We start from the raw sequence: 13,192 nt of genomic DNA on the forward strand, positions 1-13,192 counted from the left end.
TTGCAAAGTTAATATGTTACCTTATGGAGATGGTGATCAGCGATTTCATTTAACGGAGTTTGGAGTAAAAGTGGAAGAAGCGTAAGTCTGAGTCCCACTGTTGAAGAGGGGACTACTGAAAAATGTCTTTTTTGCCACATTTTTAAATGCTTACCTTTTTTGAACATCATTCTTCACATCCTGCATCTCAGAATTAAGAAGTTAGATACCAATTACATATAAAGCATGTAAAAACGAATCAAACACCAATGGGGGTGAGATTGTCTTTGTTTTAAATACCTCAAGCTCACCTTGAACAACAACTGTAATGCAATTGAGTGTGGCAGGATTCCAGATTTTGGAAAAACCTGCTGCTGGACTAATAAACAAACTCAACACATGTGCCAGACGATAGAGCGTCTCCGGGCTGGTTGTCTCTTTCTGTTATGTGCCTGTTGTCTCTCTTTTGGAGTTTGTGATTGTATGTTGAACTGATTACTTGTAACTGTCTGGTATGTCGGAGTAGAGCTGCCTCTGATCTTTTGACCTAAGCAAGTATGTTACCTGACAACCTCAGAGCCCCCCGGGCATTCTGCTGTCTACACTAAAGACCAAAGACAATTCAGTCTTTGCTTCCAAGGCCCTAAGGCTTTGTGAACATCCCACCTGGGTATCTTATATTGGTGGACCCTATGCATCTCCTGCTTTCCATAATTAAATGTCTATAAAAAAAGAAAACTTAGAGGATAATATTGTAATTATGCAATTATTCTGTAATCATCAGTCATTTTGGGGATTTTGTTTCTTAATAATTTTATTTATTTGAGATTAAGATTGTTTAGAACATTACAGTTGTATTTAAAAAGTTATATACAAAGTCATCATCAAATCAAATAATACTGCACTCTTTATACCGAATCGCATGGTCATACTTTTAAACCACAATTATACAATAACAAAAGAAAACATAATAATCTATGCAGTAAACCATAATTTTAAGGAAACCTCTAATAATTTTTCATGATGAATACAACTCCAGCGTGTGTATAGTTTCTATTTTATTCATATAGCCTTTATTTAATCAGGTAAATCCAACTAAGATTAAGAGACTCAAGAATACCAGAAAATCTCCAATAAAAATGTTGGGATTAGAAGAATTAGATTGAAATTAATTAGACTGAGATAAATTATCATAAATGGGAAGGAATGCAAGATTTTTTTTCTTCCAATATTAGCTTTAGTTATGCCACAGTTGCTGTGCTCCTTTATACCATCTTCAGTAGACTTGCATTGCCTACACACTTTTATACTATGTGTAATGCACAATTCACTCTCTGGGAGGACCCAACATTCTGTTCATTTATTTTCCAGGCTGACAAGCTAGGCTAACTAACTTCCATCTATAAAGTGGCAGTTAGTTAGCCTAGCTTGCTAATTTAAGCACTGATTCCAAGCGCAAATTTCCTTTTCATTCATGTTACTTAAACACCTGCTGAGTCATTGGCAGTCCCTGCACACTCAATGCTATAAGTGTCTGGCCCCCATTAGAGAAAGGAGGGGGTGCAGCCAGTGTTAGCCATCTCTCCCTTATGCATCCAGATGAGGTGATGGAAAATAACTAGACTGTGATTTCCTTGATTTTGTGATGTCTCATTGCCCACCCATGGTGTTAGCAATACCAAGCTACCCCCTGGCGCCGCCCATGCCCACCATTCAACCTTTTTCTTTTCTTTTATCAACCTTTCTTTTTTCAACACAACACCAAGTGGTCATTCCATAGCTGGGCTAGCAAGCTGCAAGAAGGAAAAACGTTGAGGAGAAGGTTGGACCGTCATTGAGTGTCAGGAAGCCAAAGCCTTCCCAAGGATAGTAATATTAAAGACCAGTGGTAAAAGTATACTTTCTTCTGAAATACTGTAGCATTTAAGTCTGAAAAGTGATCCATGTGACTCATTTCATTATCAACCATCCCTCACCATGTGTATTTACTGGTGATTTTTTTTCCAAGCTACAGCAGTAAACTACAACCTGTGTCCAGTTACCAAAAAGTCTAGAGAGATGATAGATGTAAATAGATATAAAAATACATTGAGATAATTTTTGGTACTACAACCCACAAATCCATCTGCTTATGGAAACTTCAAATAAAACTGTGCACAACATGGGACCTTCAGTCGCACTTACACAAGCAGCTACACAAGTTTCTAGTCTGTTAGCAGGCTATAGCACAGGGAACAGAGGAAATTATATATTTTTTTTGTTTTACTTCATGGTGAAACTCCAATAAGCCGGCTCACATGACTCTTTAGTAGTATAGGGCTGCATGTTTATTTGAAATAATGTATATAGACATATATATGTGTATGTATACCCTACTTGAACTTATTCAGAAGCATGGCTGACCAGTTCTGAAATACAAAAGTAAAGATGATGACTGAGAGACTGCTCAAAGAATGTGTGAGGAAAGATTAATGCCTCAAACTTTGAACCCATTTAGAGCAGTGAAGCAGCAGTTCTCCTCCCCATGTGAGGTAAACTCTCTCTAGGGTTCTTTCAATAGATAACAGTGCATTTTCAGCTTCAGTGCCAGTTGCACATCAATTGAACAAGTCTAATTTGAGCACATAAAACCTCAACTCAAACAGACAAAATAACTTTGCTTGTTTACAGTGTAACTTCAGGCACACCATGATCACGCCCTAAATCAAAATCTTATTTTGTCGTCTTGGTACAAAGAACTACTGAAGTCCGTGTAGCATCTTTTATTGTAGCATGCTGAGATGTTTAGAAATGCTATTTTAGACTGTTCCTGACAGTCAAATTATAAATGAACATGCTTTCCCTAAATAAATGATGCTCGACTTTAAATGACTAGTTTATATTTTATTATTTTGTTTCACATCATGTTGTCAAGTATTCCTCAAGGAAAGAAATACCCCAGTATGTAAAATGAAAGAAAACCCAATGGTAAATCTAATTAAAATTTTGAGGCCAGATGTTTTGCCTTCTCTCTTTTCCCCAAAGTATTCTATTGGCAGCCTCCAGCCTCTGTATTTTTCAAGGAGCTATTTGGATGCACAATAAAGCGAGAAAAAAAATCTTTCATTTTCAGCCAGTGGATTTTCTTATATAGATGTCATTTGCTGAATGTTTTTCATCCCAAATACTCTATAAGACCACAAGGGTATGCACTGTTAAAGGCCTGCTCTCATATTATTTTCTTTCAACATGGTCAACACCAGTGAAAACACTTGATTTGTGTCTCTTCCTTTGGATAACTGCCATATTGGCTGCCACTGAGGAGAGGAAAACAATAATTTCTTTCAATGGTACGACTTTTACGGACACTAGATAGCACACCGAGGCTTTTGTTCTTTGAGACGTGAGATTTAGGAGTAGCTGCAGCTATTATTAATCACTCTTTCTCAATTGTAAAAACAACGCTCATTACATTGACGTTGAGGGCTAGTGCAGCAGGAATACCACCTACAGTCTACTCATCGGCCTCTTACCAGTCTCTGTAGTCCTCAAAGCTGTTTATACAACTGTTCATTCTTAAGACTCCACACATCACTCACAAGGGGTTTTCCACGAAAATAGTAAACAAAATATATATGCCCATTGTTTCTACCACAGGTTTGTTTTACCGCCCCAATTTTTCCTCCAAAATCTATTAACCGAACAAAAACACCTCATGTACAGGTTGTGAAGAGAACAATATAAATTTCTTATAAAATATGAAATCATAAGTATACAGTATCACTTTACACAACAACCAAAAAGTATGAGCCTCAGAGTAAAAACTTTACCCTGATACCTCTTTGTAAATCATCTCTGTTTTGCTTGAGGTTTGTGCTACAAATCAGTCTTTCACAGTTTGTACCAGAATGTAACATGGTACAAGCAGAATTGCAGGAGTGGAACACAGATTTAGTTAATACAAGATATTAGACAGCAATGGTGTTAGTTCTCTGCAGGGATTACTATTCATGATGTATTTTTAAATCACACTGATATGGGAAAAAAGCTTAGAACCTAGAAGCTTGAATAACATTGACAATTACTGTGGACTTGACCCAAATGGCTTCAGAAGATTTTGTTTAGTAGTCTCACCAGGACTGACAGATGAAAAACTGTGGGCTGTGCACCTCTTGAACTCTAGTCAGTATATTCAGAATAAAGTGCAGATAATGATTACTTGCACGGTGCCTTGTCTGGAAGCGACTGAAGCGGCACAGACGATGAATTGGGAAAGAAGTAGCAAATATAACGGAATTTGTAATATCAAGGACATTGGTTCAGTTTAGAACAGATTGATGTAGAATGGGTCAGAACATGTGGGTATTAATGTTGATGTGCAGTCACAATATTGTTACAATGTATTTAAAGGGTTCAAGTTCGGATTCCTGCACATGCTTTGCCAGAAAACAAATTGCTGTTCCAAGGACCTTGGCACGATGATGACAAGAGATACAAAGAAAGAATAGTTTTAAAAGTAAGAGTGAACACTCTCACATTAGTAGCAACTACTTGAATGTAAAAAGTACCCACTGTATTTTCAACTCCTTTTGCAAACTCAACACAACCACAGCATTCGCACACATTTTCGTGTGGATATAAATACAGTCCACTGTCCCACCAGACAGGGATGATTCCCTTACATCTCAGTAGCGAGTAAAACCCATCCAACGACCCTGCCTGAACTGTCGCTGTGTAGGCACATTTCAACGAAAACAAAGATGCTGCAGCTCATCACACTCCCTCTGCCCATCTCCAGAAGATCTTGTCAGCTGTAGCTGAGTTTTGCTGCGTAAAAGATGCTAGACCTGTAAAATGACAAAAGCACTGAAAAAATGTGGCCCGCGAGAGACCGTCTACATACATACATACACACACACACACACCACCACCACCTTGGCAACCAGCCTTTTATTTGGTAAAATGTCCCTCTAAAATTGTAGGTAACAGAGTTAGGAGGAAATTAAATATACTACTTGTGTTAAAGCCCCAGTGGGAAATTTTTGTACTATTCTGGCGGCATCTGGTGGTAAAGTTGCAAACCGCAACCAACTGAGTACCCGACAGGGGACACTTTATGGTGGCGCACCGCTAATTCCATTTCCGGTTTCCCGCAGCGCTGGAAATTCAACGCTAATGCGACATATTCTGGACCGTTTTCTGCAACCTAATGCTGCGTTCCATTATACCTCGGAATTCAAACCACAGAAATCGGGATGGTGATTTTTTTCCGACCTCTCGAGTCGCAGTGGACCCGGAACGCAGCACAACCCGACGTGGCAAACATTGAGACTAACATGGAGGTCGGGTCCCCCTAATGTTACTACATTTAACTCGTTCATAGTTGACGAAAAAGCATTGGTTCTTTGTTGCAGGTAAATATACATATATGGACACATAGTTATGGACAATATATTCAATTTCTGTGAATATGTTCTTCTAAATATTACACACTGTAGCTTTAAGAAAAAACATCTGTGGGAATGATGTCCTCCGATTGCACTGTACGTTGTTGAATGTCACATGCATAAAGTAACTGTCTGTTTAGTACTGTGCTAGTTCAAAAAGTGCATGTGCAAGATTATTATTTTCATTTTCAAGCACGACAGACCTTTGGATGCAAGAATACAGAAGCTAAATATAACTAGATGCACACTCGGAGAGCACATACCTCCACCAAGGCTAATGCCCTATCTCTTCATGTAAAAGACAGTGAAAACAAAAATTCCTCGAAGCGCCCATTAATCTCAGTCCGCTCCTTTGAATCATTCCCCACCCCTACACAAAATGTCCCGACACACAGACAAACAAACAAACTTGCGTCAAAGGAAACATAACTTCTTTGTTGGGTAATAATAATAATATCAATCATCAGATAATTTATTCTCACTTCAGCCAGTATTGTATCAAAGCCTGGTGTATACTTCTGCATAAAACCGATACAGAGTCTTTGTGAGCGTTCATATTTGTACACTGGTGTATCTTCGTCGCACTGTAATCAAACCGCTATACGCTTGGTTGGACTTGAAGCTAATAAATGTTAAGCAACTACTTTTACTCAAATTACAGCAATGCAGAAAAGAGACGAGATGACGGAGGAGATGATGTGTATGACCATTGAACTGACTGAGGCCGAAGGAAGGTAAGTTTTATTTGCTTATCCTGCCATTAAGAGACATTGTCCACACATGCTACCTAGCCGACCGATCTCAGAAGTAGTTGTCTGCGTCATCAGGCTGTGGCATCCAGTACACAGCTACACCGTACCTACAGCATTGATTTGATATATGTATAAATTGTAATATGCTATAATTTGGCCTTAGAGGCTTCTGTTCTTTAAGAAATGCTCTTGCTCTTCTACTTCTTTACGGCATACAACAGGATTTGTGTAACAGGCTGACTGACAGGGATTTGGACACGCGACCCACAATGCCATCTTTTTATTGTTATGCATCCACAAAAGACACATTTCTTTGTTATTATTTCATGTGTATAAAAAATATGGTGTTCATTAACTTGACTCTAATAATTTGGAAATGATGAATAAAAAGTGATATCCTGCTTTAGCCCTTGTCCAGCTTCGTCAGAGGCCTGCATCTGATTTGGAACATTATTAAAAGTCATGAGATCCCATTTCACCAACATCTAATCTTGAAAATAACAATGCAGTTAATACAGAAGCAGTTTTATCTGTTCACTGAATCATTTTTCCTTATAACCCAAGTTATCCGACAACCCGGACAATTTTAAGTATTGTATTGCATAATGTATCAAACTTAATTGAACTTCTGTTACCCTATTATCAGGTTTTTGGTCTTATACTGGATTTGGTGCCACAGCAAGTCGAAATCTTTAATATTAAAAGCATATAATTCAAGATAATTAATCTAAAATGAAAAAAAAAAGCATCTAAATATGTAAGCAGGTGGAAATGTGAACCACAGTTCATTACATGTGTAAGGGGACATTTGCGCGGTTGCTTTAAACATTGGAGCTGTTTGAAACCAGAGCAACAATGGAACTGTTTCAAACATGACAAAAGTAACACAGAAGGTCACAGGCATCAAAGAAAATAGCAAGTGGGTCTTATTAATAACTCTGTAGCCTGGCATCTACGGAACACAAGCCATCATTTGTTGTCTCATTTTGTGCCACTGTCTTTAACATAATGAACAGTACGGATATTAATCTGGAAGTGCATCATTATCATGTTATTATGAATGATTAGTCCAAAATGTGTCACTAAATCTAGGGAAATGTCAAAATGCTGAATCCCAGCCCGTTGTCTATGAAGATATATTATTATTTTATGAGCCTCTGGGCTGGTTTGGACATATATGAGCGAACAGGAGCCAGATGTCTAACGCGTTACCCCCCCATCCTTTTTTAAATTTTCATTCAGCCATCGTTTTAGGCGCTGCAGATGTAACCCAGTGAAAGTTTAGCCAAGTGGATCATACTGTACCCATGTTAAAGCTCATAGCTAAGAGGTTAAAGAACTCTGTCATTTGCTGCAATTACTTCTATTACTGCAATTATACCTAGAGCATAACGATCTTGAACCTTTCCCACTGTCATTAGAGTGACTCTAATCAGCTCAATGGTTTGGCACAATACACAGTAAATATATATAGGAAAACAAAACCACAAGTTTGGAAAACGGGACAAAATAATTTGATCCACCACTCAATTAGCTGAGCCCCTAATTCCGACTGCTAAACTAGATGAATGCCGCCATTTGCTAACCTATTCAAATCTGTATTATTTAGGACTTTGTACATAATTAATATTTTAAAAAAAGCAAGACCAAATGCTATGTTGCTTAATTTGCTCTCCCCGCTCCCTCCCTCTGTATCTTCAGGGCTAGCAGTTGAGCTGTGCAGCAGAATGACTGCAGGAGTGCTTAGAGCCCAGTGTTTCATTATCAACAATGTTATTGTTGCTGCTATAGCATGCCTAACTGTCAGAATCATGTGGGTATAATCCCAGCCCAGTGGCAAACATAAACAATGAGCAAGGAAAGTAAATGCAAAGTGCTGTAGCCCCTGGCATGGTTAACAACTGCACCAGCCCCTATAAGAGAAAACAACTGACATGCAGCACTGTCACACAGAACCAGGAATAAATACACTGTACAAGATAAGAAGAGTATAAGACATATTTACATGACAGTAGCCGCTACAGAAGGCTACACTCATTGTTGTAGAATATTCATTTCAAATAGTTGTCCGAAGGTTATTAGTTTGGAGTCCAGATTTGTGGACAACGGGGAGCCGTCTCCAAAGCCCCTTGTTTTCTGAAATTCAGATATTGCCTTTTCTACAGGAGAGGGGAGTGATGCGGATCTTCCCACCTCTTAATACTCTGCTTGATAGAGAGCCCATTCTGTTAATTAACCAAACCACATGGGGCCAAACATAAGTCCAAATGCTCTCTCTTGTTTTGATTTAAGTTAACTGTACAGGTTTCTCACAGTAAATAATAGCTGGAAGCAGGGGCTTCACGTGAAAATTGTGTGAACTTATACCTGTATGTGTGATGCTATACGGGGAGTTGAGGGTCAGGTCACCAATCCATGACCATAGAACGAACGAACGCACGCACGCACGCACACACGCACGCGTCGTTAATGCATTGCCTAGCTCCCTTTACCCTAACCTTAACCATCACAACTGAATGCCCTTAACCTAATCCTTATTATAACCCTAACCCAAAAGTCTTTACCTTCAAATCTCCAAAATGTCCTTACAATGATGGTTTTGAAGACAAATTGACCCTTACTACTATAGAAAGACAAACACACTCACACACATGCAGAGCTAAATCATGACAGGAATGGCATAGAGTTGTTCGTGTGGTACTGACAGCTTTAAAACCGCAACCTCTTTCAAATCTCCAAATGCCAGCAACCCATTAAGGAATTAGTTGTTCATTAACACATTTCTGTTGTCAAATAGCACAAGCCGTCAGAAAGTGATGCTTCCTTTCTTTCTATCACTCTCCCAAGAGATTTGTGGTAACAATTGCAAAATGAATCTCTGTATATATGAGAAGAAAAATATCAAATACAAGCACGTGTGAGTAGAGGTTTTGACTCTATAGTCAAAAATACAACTTGTACTGTCTCTTCATAGTGGCATTAAGATTTCTACAGTGATTAATAAATTAAATTAAAATGGTTTACAAAGCCGAAACTGTAATTGTACTGTTAATAACCCCCACTCTCTTCTGCTCCTCACCAAGTGGGGTTTAAAGGTGTCTTAATTAATTGATACCAAAATAAAATCTGTCCTTTTGTGATATAAAAAAACTACTTGTTTTGGAGTTTTTGGATTGGACCCTGCATGATTATATTATTACATCATTTGTGCAGCATAGTGTGGGACTAAAGCACAAATCAGTCATGTCGGGAATTTCACTGGAATCGGGCCGGCTACAAAAGACAGTTCATTTTTATGATCGAACTGCTACAGATGAAGAAGAACTAATTAAACCAAGGAATTAAAACTGAGGGAGATGAATTGATGTGCGCCCCCATTATGGAATGAGAGGCCTGAGTTTAGAAATTTTCCATAATTAGATATATTTAACTGAAAATAATTGAATAACGTTACTTCAGCGGTGAATCAGATTTACATCAGTATATTGATTTTTTTTTAGCCCCTAAACTGATGAGTCGGTATTTGTGAGCTTTAACTTAGTGCTGAACATTTCAGGGATCGTAGCGTTCCTTTTTGCATCGCTGCTCCTTCAATCCCTCGCTCGATCCATCTGTGACTGCTCCGGCTCCACTAGTGGATGTGCAACAAATCCGAATCCAACGTGTTCCTTAAGTCAGTGTCTGCCCAGGTATAGAGAAAAGGAAAATGTGAGGCAGGTAAAGGATGACTCTCTCCATAGCTGAGGATGAAATAACCCAGACAGTTTTTTTTATTTATTGTGGTGACATATAAAGAGTAAATCCACACCGAATCACATTATGGTGGAAAGCTGCTGCTGCTGCACTGATGCCTGTGGGCTTAAACGTGGTGGCAAGTATAGCCACACCCCATTATGTCTCAGTGGCTGTTTTCAATCAGCTGTCAGAGGCAAAACATCTGCATCTGGCATCACGAACTGGGGTGGGACCAGAGAGCACAGCATCCTCGACTTTTTTTAAATTTTTATGGAGGACAGTGCAGCTGCACATACATTTTTGCTCATTCTCATCTGGTGTAGTTTCACTCTCCATGTGCGACAACTTTTGCTGCACATCTTCTTTAACATCATTTCTTTTACCTAATATATCTCTGTTTGGATACATATTTGTGTTGCATATGCCTCTGTGTGTGTGTGGGGGTGTATCTTTGCATCTCGGTTTTGTTTCTCTTCTCTCTGTGTATACCTCCTGTGAAAGAGTGTGTATCTGTATCTGTGCGTGGGTGCTCCAGGTGCGGTATGTGATAAGAGGATAGATATGAATGTATACAGATCACATTCCCGCACTGTGTTTTACCGCGTGCCGCAATAGCATACAAACCATGATATTGGAATTCTACCATTATGTCTGCCCGTTCAGGCATGCTGAGCTCCAAAGTTTTTCAGCATCACTCGACGTCAATGGAGATTGATCTCAGAAATGATGCATCTCTTATCTGGAATTTGCTGAATGTATTTGTTTGTGTGGCGACAGTAATTCAGATTTGAAAAGAACCAGGCAGAGCTTGAGTGTGTGAACCGACTGTAGTATTCAGGGCACTGGCCATAGACAGTGTTGTGCTGGCCAGCTACTACATGGTGGACAGACTGTTTCGGGGAATATGGGAGAGTTTGGGGGCATCCTCTGCCTTTGTCCTGATGCACATATTACCCTTGCAGTGTGCTTGTTTTGCCCCCCTGGTATTCAAAGATGGCCACCAGGAAAAGGTGAGCGGGAAAAAATAGATCCGGGGTGCGGCCGAAATGTCCTTCCTATCTACTATTGCATTGATGCTCCTTTCCTATGCATTTAGAGAATCTGAACTGCTCTTGTCATGGCTGCTGATCAAATACTTCCGGGTCACTTCAAGGTTTAGGAAACTTCCTAAGCCAATTTGACAATTCAACCTCACCCCCGTATTCTTTAAACTGACGAATAAAACCATCAAAAGAGGTGGTATTTCAGAGCACACTCAAGTAATACCTGGGACGGTCAATGCCACCGTCTGTCTCTGCTGTTTGGTTTAAGAAATGCAGTAACGTATATATGAGTGCCGCATACTTACGGACATGTATTCAGTCCAAGTGCTTTAAAATCCCCATTTTCTTTTAACTCGATTAGTTACTAAAAGAAACACACACACACACACACAGCTGAACAGCTTGAGAGAAAATATTCAATTTAACAGCGAAAAGATCATCAAACTCCATTTATCTCAACTGACAAGATTATGAATTTCAATTCTTTGCAATCACATAACCCCCCTTATTCTAAATGAGGCTTTAAAACATTTAAAAGGAAATGTAATTGTTCGACTCAGATGGCCGGTCACTCACCGCCGGAACACCGACTCGCTCAGTTTTCTTTATTATACGATTTAGTCTTTTTAGTGCCACGCTTATAAATCCCAACTCCTGTGCCTGTTACCAACGTGCCTCTCGCCGCCACCTCTCTTTTCTCTGCGCTCTCTCCTCGCACGACTTATGGGCCACCTGTGATCATACTTAAATGTTATTAGTATGGCTGGTAAAGAGCAGCGCGGCGTTGCAGTGCGTGGGCGGGAGCTCTAATGTGATTGGCTCAGGGACGCCGCGAAGCCTGAGTGGCAGCCCTTAATGGGCGCCCTGGAGAGGTAACCCAACAGCTGTGTGTTTGCAGCTAATGAGAGATGGGGGAGGAGTGAAGGATCACAGACTGGAAACACTCAGATAAACTCCTGCCTCGGAATGGCTGGGGAAGATAGGCAGAGCCAAGTTTCCTCCAGAGGACATTGCTTAAGGCGTGCCTTTGTGACAGAACCCCGCGTTTGACTCATTGTTCCCGGTTCATTGCTTATGCTTAAGCAGTTATGCTCGCTGGCATCATGCGTTTGGGGGAAGAAAGGGAGAGAGCCGCGGTTGGTGTGGGGTGGATTTCACCCCTTGCTGAGCCATGCTGATTTATGGCCCTGAGCAAAAGCTTTTTCTTTTTTTTTTTGTTCTTTTGGTAATTACCCTACTGCCGTTTTTAATAGATGATGCCAGACATAACTAGTTTATTCTGTACACCAACAGCGTAGCCTTTTTTTCTTCCTCTTTTCTTTCCTCAGCGCAATTGATAGCCACTGTCTTCACTGGCAAGAATCTTAACATTTAATTGTGTATTACTCCAACATCAAGCAGTGTTAAGATCCCCCCCCCCAGCTAATGCAGAGGACTGTGTCCTGTGTCACTCTCCCCATTCTTCTTTTTTACTATAACCGCCTGAGGGTGGCGCCAAATGAATAAATAGTGGCCAACCGGCTTCCATTTTATAGGCCACTCATGTTGCTTCATGGAATGCACATCAACAAGTCAACTGTCAGCGGTCGGCTACCTGTTACATGCACATTTAGACTGAGTTTGTACAAAATCAGTGCACTTTCATCGGCCCGTCAGCGGGAGCTGCGCTCGTCTGCGGCAGTTGAGTGAAAGCGCTGGGAGACGCGCGCCGCGCAGGGCCGCACATTAAAAAGGTGCAACCCCCCCACCCTGTTTGTGCTGACCCAGTTTGATGAGATCTTGTTGAGCCGAAGGAATCACAGAATTTCCTGGTGAGCATCGATGTTGAGCGTGAAGTTAGTGTGTGCTGCGGTGGATGGCAGCCCCGCCTCCTCCCAGGCTCTGATGAGTGGAGCGAGAGGGGGAGGGAGAGAGAGAGGGAGGGGGGAGAGAGAGAGAGGGAGAGGGAGGGAGGGAGGGAGGGAGGAGAGAGAGAGAGAGAGAGAGAGAGGGGGGGGGGTGAGGGAGGGAGAGAGAGAGAGAGGGGGGGGAGAGAGAGAGAGGGGGGTGAGGGAGGGAGAGAGAGAGAGAGGGGGGGGGGGAGAGAGAGAGGGGGGTGAGGGAGGGAGAGAGAGAGAGAGGGGGGGGGGGAGAGAGAGAGAGGGGGGGGTTAGGGAGGGAGAGAGAGAGAGAGAGAGGGGGGGAGAGAGAGAGAGGGGGGTGAGGGAGGGAGAGAGAGAGGGTGAGGGAGGGGGGAGAGAGGGGGGGTGAGGGTGAG

At 41.0% G+C, this 13,192-nt stretch overlaps 1 protein-coding gene across 8 annotated transcripts in view; it reads left to right on the plus strand.

The window, feature by feature from the left end:
* Positions 1-13,192, plus strand: part of LOC118300126 (protocadherin-1) — a 216,149-nt gene that overhangs the window by 121,251 nt on the left and 81,706 nt on the right. For all 8 annotated transcript variants that reach the window (XM_047336868.1, XM_047336859.1, XM_047336867.1 and 5 more), the window contains one exon: positions 6,067-6,139. The gene's annotated coding sequence lies outside the window, so the exon portion shown is untranslated. The remainder of the gene's footprint in view (positions 1-6,066; positions 6,140-13,192) is intronic.

The sequence above is a fragment of the Scophthalmus maximus genome, chromosome 2, assembly GCF_022379125.1.
Source record: "Scophthalmus maximus strain ysfricsl-2021 chromosome 2, ASM2237912v1, whole genome shotgun sequence".
NCBI lineage: Eukaryota > Metazoa > Chordata > Actinopteri > Pleuronectiformes > Scophthalmidae > Scophthalmus > Scophthalmus maximus.